Source organism: Dromiciops gliroides, chromosome 1 (genome assembly GCF_019393635.1).
Source record: "Dromiciops gliroides isolate mDroGli1 chromosome 1, mDroGli1.pri, whole genome shotgun sequence".
NCBI classification, from domain to species: domain Eukaryota; kingdom Metazoa; phylum Chordata; class Mammalia; order Microbiotheria; family Microbiotheriidae; genus Dromiciops; species Dromiciops gliroides.
This window is the reverse complement of record NC_057861.1, coordinates 379,657,641-379,671,852: the sequence shown is the minus strand read 5'-3', so window position 1 is coordinate 379,671,852 and position 14,212 is coordinate 379,657,641. Positions and strand designations below refer to the sequence as shown.

At 35.9% G+C, this 14,212-nt stretch overlaps 1 pseudogene; it reads left to right on the top strand.

Annotated features, from left to right (window-relative positions):
• Positions 1-2,245: 2,245 nt before the first annotated feature.
• Positions 2,246-3,076, top strand: LOC122755077 (annotated as a pseudogene).
• The last annotated feature ends 11,136 nt before the right edge of the window (positions 3,077-14,212 follow it).

Here is a 14,212-nt window from a genome sequence, read left to right as displayed (position 1 = left end):
TCACTTCTACATAATGAGAAATGATACCATGTTTTTTCTATTTATCAAAAGACAAAATTTTTAAGATGTACCTAGCATAGTAATTACCTAAAAACTTAAGTGTTTTTGATAATAAAACAATAATTGTAAAATTATTCATATACATACATAAGTTTTGTTGTCATGTTCGTTTTTCTGTGGTTGTGGAGAAATTTTCATGTGAAAACTCTGTCCTTTTTGAAATTTTCGGATATTGAATGAAAAGAAATGCCGGTGCTCCTTCAACCAGCCCACAATTATCAAAACAGTGATTTGTCAGTCAATGTACTATGCAGTCAGGATGTATATATATTTTAAATCACTGACCTCAAGCATCTATATTCTAAGTGGAGAAACAACATATACATAAATAAGTATATGAAAGATGCATCCAGAATAGACAAAAGGTAACTGTAGAAGGGGCAATCTTAGAAGGCAATATTTCATTTGCATTTTAAAAGAATCCAGAGATTCTAATAAGCAGAGATGAAGAGTGAGATTGTCCCAGGAATAGAAGATAGTAAAAAGGCATGGAGATACAACTTTTAGTGTGAGTTACATTGAGTGACAAGTACTGCTGAACCATAGAATTTTATAGCATAATATAACCAGAGTGGAGGAAGGGACCAGGTTGTGAAGAATATTAAATGCTAAGCAAAGCAGTTTATACTTGATCTTAGAATTAATAGTGATAGAATGATATTTGAATAGAAGGATAACATGGCTACCTTAAGACCATTAATCTGCTGCAATAATGATTACATTTCCTGACCATTCTCAAGTTTGAAATCTGTCACAAAAAGACTACCATGAACATGTGGTGTTCACTATATCATCACACTTTCTGCATGCTATTATCTCTTTGAATTCTTTGTGATGCAGAGAATTGTATATATTAGCCTTGTTCAAATGCATATCACTAATTAGATGTGCCACTCTGTGACTCTTAGTTTCTTTCATAAAGTTGTGCTTTACCTCAAGTCAACCATGTTTTTTTTTTCATTTTAAATATCAATATTATATTATTTCAGTGTCCCCATCTTCTCACAAATTTATTAGTTCACTGGATTTTTTCTTCTATTATTCTTGATAGCATAGTAAGTTGCATTTTCCTATGTAGCATGTGAGGAAAAAATAATCATCCAAAGCACAGCCAGAGCTTAATATTTCAAGACACAGGGATCTCTTCTTATATAACTGGTATACCTCTTTGTAAAGGAAGAATGACATCTTGCTTGATACAAAAGAGAAATTAAAGCAGTTTCCTTATTTTATTTTTTGAAATGGATCAGGTTCAAAAATTTATAGGGCAGTTAATGCAGGGATCATGGAATGGATGCCAAATGCTAGAAAGCAATTCTGATCTCTGTAATCAGAAGATGGTTCATAAGGTTCTGTTATATTCAGACGACCAATTATTGAAATACATCTTTTCTCTTTTTCTGTGTCTCCCCCACTGCCTCCATCTTCTTACAAATAAGGGATAAAGCAGAGAACTATAGAATTTTAGAGCTGAAACAGGTCTTGGGGTTTATTTATTCTAATGCTATCATTTTAAAGTACAAGACTTAGAGTTACACGTTTTGGTCTTGAATCATAACTCTGCCACTTAAAGTCTGTGAATTTGGGTAATTCACTTAAACTCTCTGGGTCCCCTCTTCCTCATCTGTAAAATGAAGATCTTCATAACTGTATTGAAGGTTCAACTGTAATAATATATGGAAACATGCTTGGAAAATTGTAAGCACTGTACAAATACAAGATATCATCTTAGATGATTATTAATGCAGAAAATATTTATAATTAGATTTATAGAAGAAATAATTCCTAACTTCCTGGGGAAATTATTGACAGTCAATAATTATAATCTATAATATTTTTTAAATTGCTCTCTGTTTGTTTTCCCCAAATGTTGTTCTGTGTGATATCCCTTGTTTTTACTCAATTATGAGTCCCCCCTCCAAAAAAAACCAACATAAATCTAGCCTAAGGAAAGCATAAATAGGCAGGTAGACCTTAAAAAATAGGCAGCTAGGTGGAACAGGAGAGAGAACACCAGACCTGGAGCCACAAACACCTGAGTTTAAAGTTGGTCTTAGACACTTAATAGCTGTGTTACCCTGGGCAAATTACTTAGCCATGATTCCCTCAATTTCTTCATATGTAAAATGAACTGTGAAAGAAATGGCAAGGCAGGGCTAAAAGGCCTCATCCACCCACAATTTGAATGCTGCTCTGGAGGTGTAAAAGAGAAACGAGAGGTTCACTTTCCTTGGAGGTGGAACCCTGGGTCAGGGAGAGGCTGCACAAGTAACCCTGAAGTCTTTCCCTGCCAGCCTGGGAGGGCTTGTGAGTTTGAGAACATAAGCAGCCCCAGCCAAGTCTGGCCAGGGAGGAGAGTGAAAGAGTTCTAAGGGCTGGAAACAGAGGAAGAGGAGAGCTTCCTTTACCTTTAACATCAAGGCTATTGGTTTTGCTAGAGGTTTTTACCTGATGTGGTATTGAAACCTCCACTGCTATATCCTGACATAGATTATAAGCCAGTGGCTCTCAAAGAAGGAGGAGCAGAAGAATACATGTCAATCTTAAAACATAAGTTTAGAGCCACCATGGAAAGAACTCCTTATTTTATGGACACAGAGGGAAAAAAACAAGAAATTGAAAGATATCTGGAAAAATTACAAAGAAGATGATTTGGAATTGGTACCAGATGGGAGAAAACTCACAAGAGAGATGATGCCAAGGAAAAAGCTGACAAAAGGGCCCAAATGCCAATGTACAAAAGGTACAGCCAAAGTTGCTACACTCATGAGTACTGTGGATGTATCGAAAAAAAATTGAGGACTTGGAAAAGAAAAGTGATGAAGAAAAATCAAATGAAGAAACTGAAAGAAGGGGCAAAGGGAAAAGGAAAGATGATGATGATGATGAAGTATCTGATGAAGAAGAATATGATGAAGAGCAGGAAAAGGAAAATGATTATATAAATTCCTACTTTGACAGTGGGGATGATTTTGGTGCAGAGAGTGATGACAACATGGACAAAGCAGCATATTAGTGATAATCATTGAGTTGTTTTTTTGTTTATTATATGCCCTCTGAGTATTGAAGCAAACTTATTACTGGTTTACATCTTTTGTTTCTGATGAAAAATGAGTAAATATTGTATTTTTGTTCACTATCCTGTGAAAATTTATTACTTAAAATCTCCAAAGTCACTTTGAATTTACAGATTTATTACAGTTTAGATGTTAGTATGTAGGGCTTTTCTGTAAATGCCTTTGCCTCAACCATATTCAAAAGAATTTTGTAATTACTATTTTGGTTTGACTGTGACCAAAGCATACAAGTTAATACTTGAACCAAGCTGTTCTTATTTTAACTGCTGAGATTTTGAAGAATTTATTGGTCTTCATAATGGAAACTGATCTTACATTGCACATGGAGCACTTTAAAAACAAAGAAACTTGAAAGTAGTTGTTATTTTTGACCATCCTGTATTTAGACTGATGACATTGTGTCCTTCTGGGCATCTTCCAAGTTAGCTTTAATGTCAGAATGGATTTTGGAAACAAGTGAAAGTCTGAATTTTTGAATTTCCCATCCTCAGTCAGATGAAATGAAAGAACCTTGAATGACATAAAGATACCAGGGAATTGCTTTATAGATGATACTGCAGGAGATATCTGAGGCTAACCAAAATAATTGGATCTAGAAAAAAATATCAGGTTATTTTAAGAAACAATGTTTAGTATTATAATATGTAGGAATATTAAAAGGTAACTCCATAAACTTTATTCACATATAATAATGCACCTGGGTGTGCATGGGTAACCCCACCCCTTGCAGGTATTGATTCTTTGATGTAGAGTAAGGCATATTGAATACAATATAAAACATATAAGCTGTAAAATTCTATTTTTTTACATAATGGTATTGAATAAAGCTCAGGATATCTTGAAAATAAAACATCTTTTTTATTAGAGCAGAAGAAAGAAGGAAAGAAAGAAATGGCAAACCACTTTAGTATCTTTGCCAAGAAAACCACAAAAATAAAAGGTCAGGAATAGTCTAATATAACAGATATGATTGAGTAACAACAACAGATTTAAAGGTGTTTTTAAAAGTATAAAACACAATAAAAATAGGAGGCATTACATGTTGAATTCCAACTGCGATGTTCGTACCTGCACCCCCCCCCAATTTTGGGGTGAAACTAGCTAAGAGTTACTGATAAATTCAGCAAGAGTTTAGGTTTTTAAGTATTTATTAAAAAGAAAAGACAACACGGAGTCCCATAATACCAGAAAAGTCTATCTATTTTCCTTCCTCTCTTTTTTTCTCTGTCTGTCACCAAACCAAAATCCTGGATGAAAATGGGCCAGAGCTAGGGAGCAAACCTCACCTTCCTAATTCCTGTCTCCCTCCCTGAAAAAGGGAGGTCCTTCAAGCTGATTGGTTGAGGGTGGTCTCCTGTTGATGTCATAGTGCACAGCCTCTGAGAAAAACATCCCACTCAGGGCCAGCCAGGTATGGTCTCCATTTAATCAACCTTAAGTAAGTTCTCAGTCAGTCCCTCAGTCTCACCCAATTCAATCAATTCCAAACAATCTTCAGATGGGGGCCCCTGGGTGTCTGCCAAATCCCATTATTTTATCCCAGCTCCCTGCTTCACTAAGAAATCATTGTTTCCTTAATAAAGCAAAATATTACAGATACTTATGACTAACAAAGTAAATGAAAACAGTGAAAAGAAATTGAGCAATGCATTAACAAAGGCTAAAAGGGGGCAATCGCTTTTTAGGCTGTGGACATTACAAATAGAGTAAAACTAAAGGGGGCACTCCCCTTTAGTAAGTGGACATTATAAACAATGTATACAGCAGTTAAAAAAAAAAGAGCAGCCTAATGCACATAAGAACAGAGTGGGACTATTTCTCAACAAAAGAGGGCAATTCTGATCACCTACTGATCAGGCTGAACAGCTCAGCGAGCAGTCCGGACCCGGACAGGGACAGTGTTTCCAGTGCCTATCAGAGCTGTACCAGAAGCTTCTGAGACTCTTATCACAGACTGGTGAGGGGGTTCAGCAGTAGGACAGGATGAAGTGGAGGCAGTCTTTGCTGGAGTTGGGGAAAAGCACCCTGGATCTGAACCAGTGGGCTGAATCGAGTGGTTGTGGCCCAGTGGGGGAGGGGCACAGGCATGCCAAGCTTCCCACCATAGAGAATCAAAGTTCAATCAGACTTCTGTTTCCGGCTCAAAGAGAAAGTGGCTGTGGTTACTCACATACCAGGCAGGCTGAGAAAAAGCCCAATCAACTCCTGGGCCATACTATAGCTCAGTGTGTCCTGGAAGCAGCACTACACTTTAAGAAGGAGTTAAAAGCCAAGAAATAATAAGCCAGGATGAGTAGGCAGAGAAAGCAGAAGACCATTGAAAACTTTTTTAGGGGAAAGGTAGACCACAATAAACCCTCAGAAGAAGATGATAACAGGGTCAAAGCTCCAACATCCAAAGCTTCCAAGAAAAATATGAACTGGTCTCAGGCCATGGAAGCTCTTAAAAGGGACTTTAGGGGGCAACTAGGTAGCACAGTGGATAAAGTACCAGCCCTGGATTCAGGAGTACCTGAGTTCAAATACAGCCTCAGACACTTGACACTTACTAGCTGTGTGACCCTGGGCAAGTCACTTACCCCGCAAAAAAAAAAAAAAGGGACTTTGAAGAGAAAATAGGATAGACAGAAGGAAGATGTAGAGATAGGGAGGAAAGAATGGAAAGAGAAATGAGAGAGATGCAAGAGAGTCATGAGAAAAAAGTCAATACTTTGAAAAGCCAAATGGAAAAGGAGATTAAAAAACTATCTGATTAAAATAATTGTCTAAGAATTAGGATTGAACAAATGGAAGCTAGTGACTTTATGAGAAACCAAGACACAGTAAAGCAAATCCAACTGAATGAAAAAATAGAGGGCAATGTGAAATATCTCCTTGGAAAAACAGCTGACCTGGAAAATAAATCTAGAAGACATAATTTGAAAATCATTGGACTACCTGAAAACCATGACCAAAACAAGAGCTTAGATACCATCCTCTGATGTATAAAATCTAAATTGTGGTTGCCTTAAATCAGAAGCTTCAGCTCCAGTCTACCCTAGAGTTCCAGCCTGGTTGGGTTCTTCCTGAAGTCCTCCTCCACGAACCTGCTTTAATCAGAAACACCCCAGCAAGCTGTTTGTGGAAGCTTTTTATAGATCTGGAAGAGAGGCGGTCCTTACACACTGCTTCAAGGTGATTGGTTGGCGTCATACAAATCCATTGGCTTTGAAGGTGTTCTCAAGTTGAGTTCACAGTCTAGTTTCTGAGAACAATACCGTCTTAAGGGCTATCCAGGTGTGATTACAATCCAATTAAGTAGGCTTAACCATCAGTCAATCACTCTCACTTGATTCGGTCAGTCTCAATTAATCTCCAGGTGGGTCTTTGAGTATCTGCTAAATCCCATTATTTCATCACACCTCCAAGAAATTGTGAGGGAAAATTGCCCTGATATTCTAGAAGCAGAAAGTAAAATAGAAATTGAAGGAATCCACTGATCACCACCTGAAAGAGATCCTAAAAGGTAAACCTCCAGGAATATTATAGCCAAATTCCAGAACTCCCAGGTCAAGGAGAAAATATTTCAAGCAGCTGGAAAAAAGGAATTCAAATACTGTGAAGCTCCAATAAGGATAAAGCAAGATCCAGCAGCTTCTACATTAAAGGACTGGAGGGCATGGAATATGATATTCCAGAGGGCAAAGGCACTGGGACTATAGCCAAAAATCATGTACCCAGCAAAAATAAGCATAATCTTTCAGAAGAAAAATGGAATTTAAATGAGAAAGAGGAATTTCAGTCATTTGTGATGAAAAAACCTGAAGTGAATGGAAAATTGACTTTCAAATACAAGACCCTGGAGAGGCATAAAAAGGTAAACAGGAAAAAGACTTCATGAGGGATATTAAAAGATCAAACTATGTACATTCCTACATGGGAAGATAATACTTCAAACTCATAAGAACAATCTTAGTAAGGAATTCACAGAAGATAGAGGTCTGACCTGAATAAGAAGGGATGATAACTGTAAAGAATTTATGTTTTGTTCTTTGTGGGGCAGACAGGATGGGGTGTCTTATGTCTGTGGCTAGATTTGGGCTTGGAGCCTCCTGGGTCCAGGGCTGGTGCTTTGTCCACTGTGCCACCTAACTAACCCATGATGACATCTTAAAAATAGGGTTGAGGTGTAGGAGGAATATATTGGGGGAGGGGGAAGGGGAGAGATGGTCTAGAGAGAGGTAGTTCACATGAAGGAAACAAAAAAGCTTATGGAGGGGAGGGGAAGAAGGAGAAGGAATACGGCAGTGAGTCAAGCTTACTATCATCAGAATTACCTTAAAGAAGGACTAACATACATACTCAAGTAGGTACAGTATTATATTTTTGCCGTGAGGGAGGGGAGGGAGATAAGGGGGGTAAGAGAGGAAGGAAGGAAGGGCAGATTGGGGGAGAGAGCAATAAAAAGCAAAACACTTTTGAGGAAGGTGAAGATGTTCTGCATTACTGCACAAGTATGACATATTGAACTGCTTGATTTCCTAGGGAGGGTTGAGGAGGGAGGGAGGAAGAAAAAATTAGAATGCAGAATTAGCTGAAAGACCTTAATCTCATCAGAGTGGGCTCATTGAAGGAAAAACATTCATATCCAATTTGGAGGAGTAATCTATTTAACCCTACAGGAAAGTAGGAGGGGAAGAGGATAAGGAAGGAAGGAAGGGTGAAAAAAGGCAATGCAGAGCAGGGGGAGGGGTCAGTCATAAGTAAAACACTTTTGAGGAGGAATAGGTTGAAATATAGAAAACAGAGTAAATATCATAGGAAGGGAATAGGATGGAGGGAAATAGTTATGATGATTGATTATAATGGCAAAACATATGGTACCTACTTTGCTGGGCTATTATGAAGAAAATTCTTTGTCAAGTTTAAGGTACTATATACAGGTTATGATGAACAGGATACTATCAGAAAAACCTGGAAAGACCTACGTGAACTGAAGCAGAGTGAAATGTACTATATACAAAATAACAGCAATAGTGTAAGACAAAGTGCTGATAAGCATGTGGTTATTTTCAGCAAGGCAATATTCCAATATAACCCTGAAGGACTTATGAAAATTGCAACCCATCTACAGAGAAAGAACTGATGGTATCAGAAAACAAATGGAAACACATTTTTTAATTTTTTTTCCCTCTTTGACAATTCCTTAATTTGAAGTTTTGGATTTTTTTGACTGTTTTCTCTCACAAACTAGCTAATGTGGGAATGTTTTCCATGACTACTCTTGTATAATTTATTTTGAATTACTTGAGTTCTTGTAGGTGGGGGATAGGAAGGGAGGGAGGAAGAGAAGATGGAACACAATGTTTTAACAAAATGATGTTAAAATTTGTTTTTACATATATTTTGGGAAATAAAACTCTATTCAAGAATAAAAAAAAGAATTTGAAAAAAAACAATGTATACAATGAGGAAAAGGAAAAAATGAAAATGTCCATTTAAGTCTTTGGAAGTCTTTATCACATGATTCTTGGGATGTGCTCTGGGTGTAATTGTGGAAAGGAAGTCTTTCAGGTGTGGATGCTGATGATCAACTAACAAGTCTCAGCTGTAGAGTTTTGGTGTGATTGTAAAGTCCCTCAGGTGTTTCAGATACTGGTAATCAGCTGGGTACGTTTCCTATAAAATTGAGCTTAACACAACTTTAAATAGCTTTGCCAATAATCAAATCAAACAATGAGAGTCCTAAAAACATGTCTAAGGAAATTCTGAATCTTTTAGAGATTTTACAATTATTGTCCAGTTTTTACACATAAAATATATAATAAAAACAAAAATTGAAACCTTCTCTAAAAATTAATATTACTGTACTCCCACCTTTGGAGAATAAATTGAGAAGACAATTGTGATATTAATTAAGAAAATATTTTTTAAATCTTCATTTCATCACTTTTTACATCATCTGCCTAATTAGAAAATACATCTTGTTTCTCCATTTATATTTTTTGATGCTTCTTCCATTTCCCCCTATATTAACATAGATGAAAGGATCACAACTTAAAACAAGTGTAAAACTTATGGATCATCTATTAAAATACCTCCTAGTAGAAATAAGACCAATGTTCAGCAAAATGAAGAACTTTACTACTACATAACTAGTTAATGACAATGCCAGGTCTAGAGTCTCTGGCTTCCTGCCCATCATCTTTCTACCACAGCATATTGATCTTCAAATAGGGAAAAAATGGCAGATGTTATTGTTTTTGTGTGGCATTTATGAAAGTAAGCCTAGTCTTCTCTAAAGACTATACCTGTTTGAATGTCACAAGGAGGGTGGCCAGCCCTGAACGTAGGCACTGGCAACACCTCCTCTCCAAGAGCAAAAGTGAGTGTAAGGGGGTGAGACAAAGTGTCAGGGGACACTTTGCTGGCACTGAGTGCAAGATTCTATTGCATTCCCCATACACAATTCTGGCACACAGTTCCACGGCAAAGAGGAGCACTAGCACTTACAGTTGAAGGGGTATAAGTGCACTGTTCCCTGTTGGAGGGCAAAAAAAAAAGTGTTTCTGGCTGATTAAATGGGATCAGAAACTGTGGTCTCAGTTCCAAGAAAGAAAGGAAGACAAATGTAAAAGAGCAGGGATCTGGTCACATTTCCAGGGCCAAGAGGAGCATTACCACTTATAGCAACAGATGAACAAGGTTCCTTCTTCCCTAAAGACCAGAACACTGGCCAGGAAAGCAGTGACAACTCTCCTGAGAGCATACTACATCGGAGGCACCAAAAACTTATAGATTCTCAGAACAAGCTCTGAAAATAGCAGCACAAAAGAACCTGAAGGTTGTGACATTGTCTCCTTTATTCCAGGAGCAGAGACCAACTTAAACATAAAGGAAAATCTCAATAAATAAGCTACAAAAATGAGCAAACAACAAAAAGAAAAGAAGCTGAACATAACAAATTACTATGGTGACAGGGAAGATCAAGAAACAAACCCACAAAAAGATAACAATATCAAACATGTTACAAGCAAAGGCTCAAAAAAAAATGTTATTTGGAAATGAACCCAACAAGAATTCTTAGAAGAGTTAAAAACATATTTGAAAAGTAAAATAAGAAAGATGGTAGAAAAATTGGGAAAAGATATTAGGTTAATTCAAGAAAATTCTGAAAAGAGAGTCAACAGGTTGGCAAAAGAGGAAGAGAACATAACACTTCTAAGAACAGAATTGACTGAATGATAAAATAAACACAAAAATACAATGAAGAGAAGAACTCTTTAAAATGTAGAATGGATCAAATGAGAAAAGAGATACAAAAGCTTACTAAAGAAAAATAAATCTTAAAAAAATAGAATTGGGGGCAGCTAGGTGGCATAGTGGATAGAGCACTGGCCCTGGATTCAGGAGGTCCTGAGTTCAAATCCGGCCTCAGACACTTGACATGAACTAGCTGTGTGACCCTGGGCAAGTCACTTAACTCCAATTACTTCACCAAAAAAAAAAAAGTTAGAATTGGCAAGTGAGATATAAATAAACAATTAAAAAAAGGAAAATGGGGGCGGGGCAGAGAAAATGTAAACTATCTTATTGGAAAAAAATTAACCAGGTAAATTGACTGAGGAGAAATAATTTATTTCCTTGCCTGAAATCCATGATCACAGAAAAAGCTTAGACATCATATTTTAAGAAATCATGAAGGAAAATTACCCTTATATCTTAGATTGAGAAAGTAAAATAGAAAATTGGAGATGGCAGGCAAGCTTGTACGTTACCTTCATTGGCATTTTGGTTCAAAGAGGGATAAAATACACACTCAATTGGGCATATAAGTTTCTCTTACCCAAAAGAAAATTAGCAAAGAAAGGTAAAAAAAGGAGGGGGCTAACAGAAGGCAGGAAGGGAGTTGTTAGAAGCAAAACAGTTTTTAGGAGGGATGGGGGGGGGAAGAGAGAGAGAGAGAGAGTGAGAGAGAGAATGAATTCTAAAAATAGAATGGAAGGAAATGCACAGTTAGTATTCATAATTGTGAATGTAAATGTGATGATCTTATCCATAAAATGAAAGCAGATAGCAGAATGGATTAAAATCCAGAATACAACAATATGTTGTTTATAAAAAATACACTTGAAAAAGAGAGAGACACGCACACAGTGAAAATAAAGGCCTGGGGCAGAATCTATTATACTTCTTCTGAGAGTGAAAAAAAGTAAGGTAGAAGCCATGATCTCAGACATAACAAAAGTATAAATAGTTTTAATTAAAAGAGATAATCAGTGAAACTACATTTTGCTAAAAAGTACCATAGATAATGAAATAAAATCAACACTAAACATACATCCACCAAATGGTATAGCATCTAAATTTTTAAGGAAAATTCAAATGACTTACAAGAAGAAATAAACAGTAAAATTATACTAGTGGGGGGTCCACAACTTTTGCCTCCTAGAACTATATAAATCTAAACAACAACAACAAAAGATGTAAGAAAATGAAGAGCACATTAGAAAAATTAGATATGATAGACCTCTGTAAAAAGTTTAATGGGAAAAGTTGTACATAGTATATTCACAAATAATGACCATATATTAGAGCATAAAAACCTCACAACCAAATGAGAAAAAGCTGAACAATTACATGTGCCCTGTATGTATTAAATGTATGATCTGAAAGACCATAATGTAATAAAAGTCACATTAAATAAAGAACCACAGAATCATAAATTTTTTTAATTATTGGAAACTAAATTATCTAATCCTTAAAAAATGAGTGGGTCAAAGAAAAAATATCAGAAACAATAATTTAATTAAATTAAATTTCATTAAAGAGAATAACTACAATGGGACAACATAACAAAATTTATGGATTGTAGACAAAGTGGAAAATTTATATTCTTAATGCTTTTATCATTAAAATAGAGAAGGAGCAGATAAAATAATTGGGCATGATACAAAAAGAAAAAAGAACAAAGAACAAATTAAAAATCCCCAATTAAACACCAAATTAGAAATTCTGAAAATAAAGGAGAGATTTATAAAATTCAAACTAAGGAAAAGATTTAAATTTAAAAAAAATAAAAGTAGGAGCTGGTTATATGAAAAAAATAATAAAATAAACTATTGGTTCATTACAAAATTCCTAGTATCCAAAGTGAAAAGGGTAAATTCAGTACCAATGAATAGGAATATAAACAATTATTGTGAGCTATTTAGCCCAAATTTGTGAAATTGATGCATAAATATGATGTGTGTGTGTGTAGCCCAGATAAACAGCAGAGGAAAAAAATCTAATAAAATAATCTTATCTAAAAAAAATAAATTGAATAAGCCATCAATGAACTCCCTGGGGGGAAAAAAAAGCAAAACAAAACAAAACCAGGACCAGATTGATTCAGAAGAGAATTCTGCCAAATATTCAAAGAAAAGTTAATAAAGAAAATACTACTTATTTTATTTGGGGGAGGGAAGAAGGGAAAGGAGTCCTCCCAATTTTTTATGATGAAATTTGTTGATGATGCCTAAACAAAGTAGATCAAAATCAGAGAAAGAATTAGAAAAAACATGGAAAGACTTGCATGAAGTAATGGAGTGTAAAATTAGCATAACCAAGAGGTCATTTGATAGAGTAACAATAATAATTTTATGAATGACTTTGACCAAACAACTATTTTAGATTATTATAGTCAAACTAGCTATTTGTCACATATGAAGAAAAATGGCATCTGTATCTAGAGAAAGAATTGATAAATAGAAGTTTGTATAGAATAGTTTTACTCAGTGTACATATATCTATGTATGTATATTTGTATGTATACATAGCATATGTGGCATATATATAGTCAACATGTATGTATTGTAGGTATATATATATATATATATATATATATATATATATATATATATATATATATATATATATCTGTGTGTGTGTGTGTGCCTGTATGTTTGTATTTATGTATATACTATAATATATACCTGTATATGTACATGTATGTGTGTATATAAACATACCCATGTATATATAAACATACATATAGGTATATATGTATAATAGGTACCTATATAGGTATATTATATCAAATGAGTTAACATATACAAAATTATATGAATGCCTTAAATTATTATAGAAATGAATGCTATTAAGGGGCCAAAAAGAAAGAATACAATACTGTGGAGCCCCAGTCAGGATAGCACAAGATCTAGCAGCTTCTACATTAAAGGACGAGAAAGCATGGAATATGATATGCCAGAGGGCAAAGGAATTGGAATTACAACCAAGAATCACCCATCCAGCAAAACTCCTCATAATCTTTCAGAGGAAAAAAAATGGGACTTCAATTAAAAAGAGGACTTCCAGGTATTCATGATGAAAAGACCTAAACTAAATGGCAAGTTTGACATTCAAATACAAGACCCTAGAGAACCATAAAAAATTGGAGTTGGGCGACACACCTGGGGTCATGCAGTGGGTGACTGTCTTGTGTCTGAGGGTGGGTTTTGGCTGGGATCCCCCTGGGTCCAGGGTGGGTGCTTTTTCCACTGAGTCACCTAGGTGCCCCATGATGACATCTTTAGGGTTAAATTGAGGGGTGAGGGGAATGCACTGGGGCAGGGGGAAGGGCAAAGGTAGCATGGGGTGAAATCCCCCATGAAAGAAACAGGAAAGGGCTTATGGAGTGGGGGAATAGATGGGGGAGGAGCAGGGTAGTACATGAATTTTACACTCATCAGAATAGGCTCAAAGACCTTAATGTCATCAGAGTTGCCTCAAGAAGGTATGAACACACATACCCAATTGGGTGGAGTAATCTATTTAATCTGGGCAGTAAATGAGCCTAACACTCATCAGAACTGGCTCAAAGATCTCAATTTCATTAGAATTGGCTCAAGAAGGGAATAACATACACACTCAATTGGGTGGAGTATTCTCTCTAACCCTGCAGGAAAATAGGAGGTGAAGGGGATAATGAGAGAGGGGCAAAAGAAGGGAGGGCAGAGTGGGGGAGGGGACAGACAGAAGTAAATCCCTTTTGAAGAGGAATAATAGAAAAAATATCATGAGAAAGCCAATAGGATGGAAGGGAAACAGTTAAC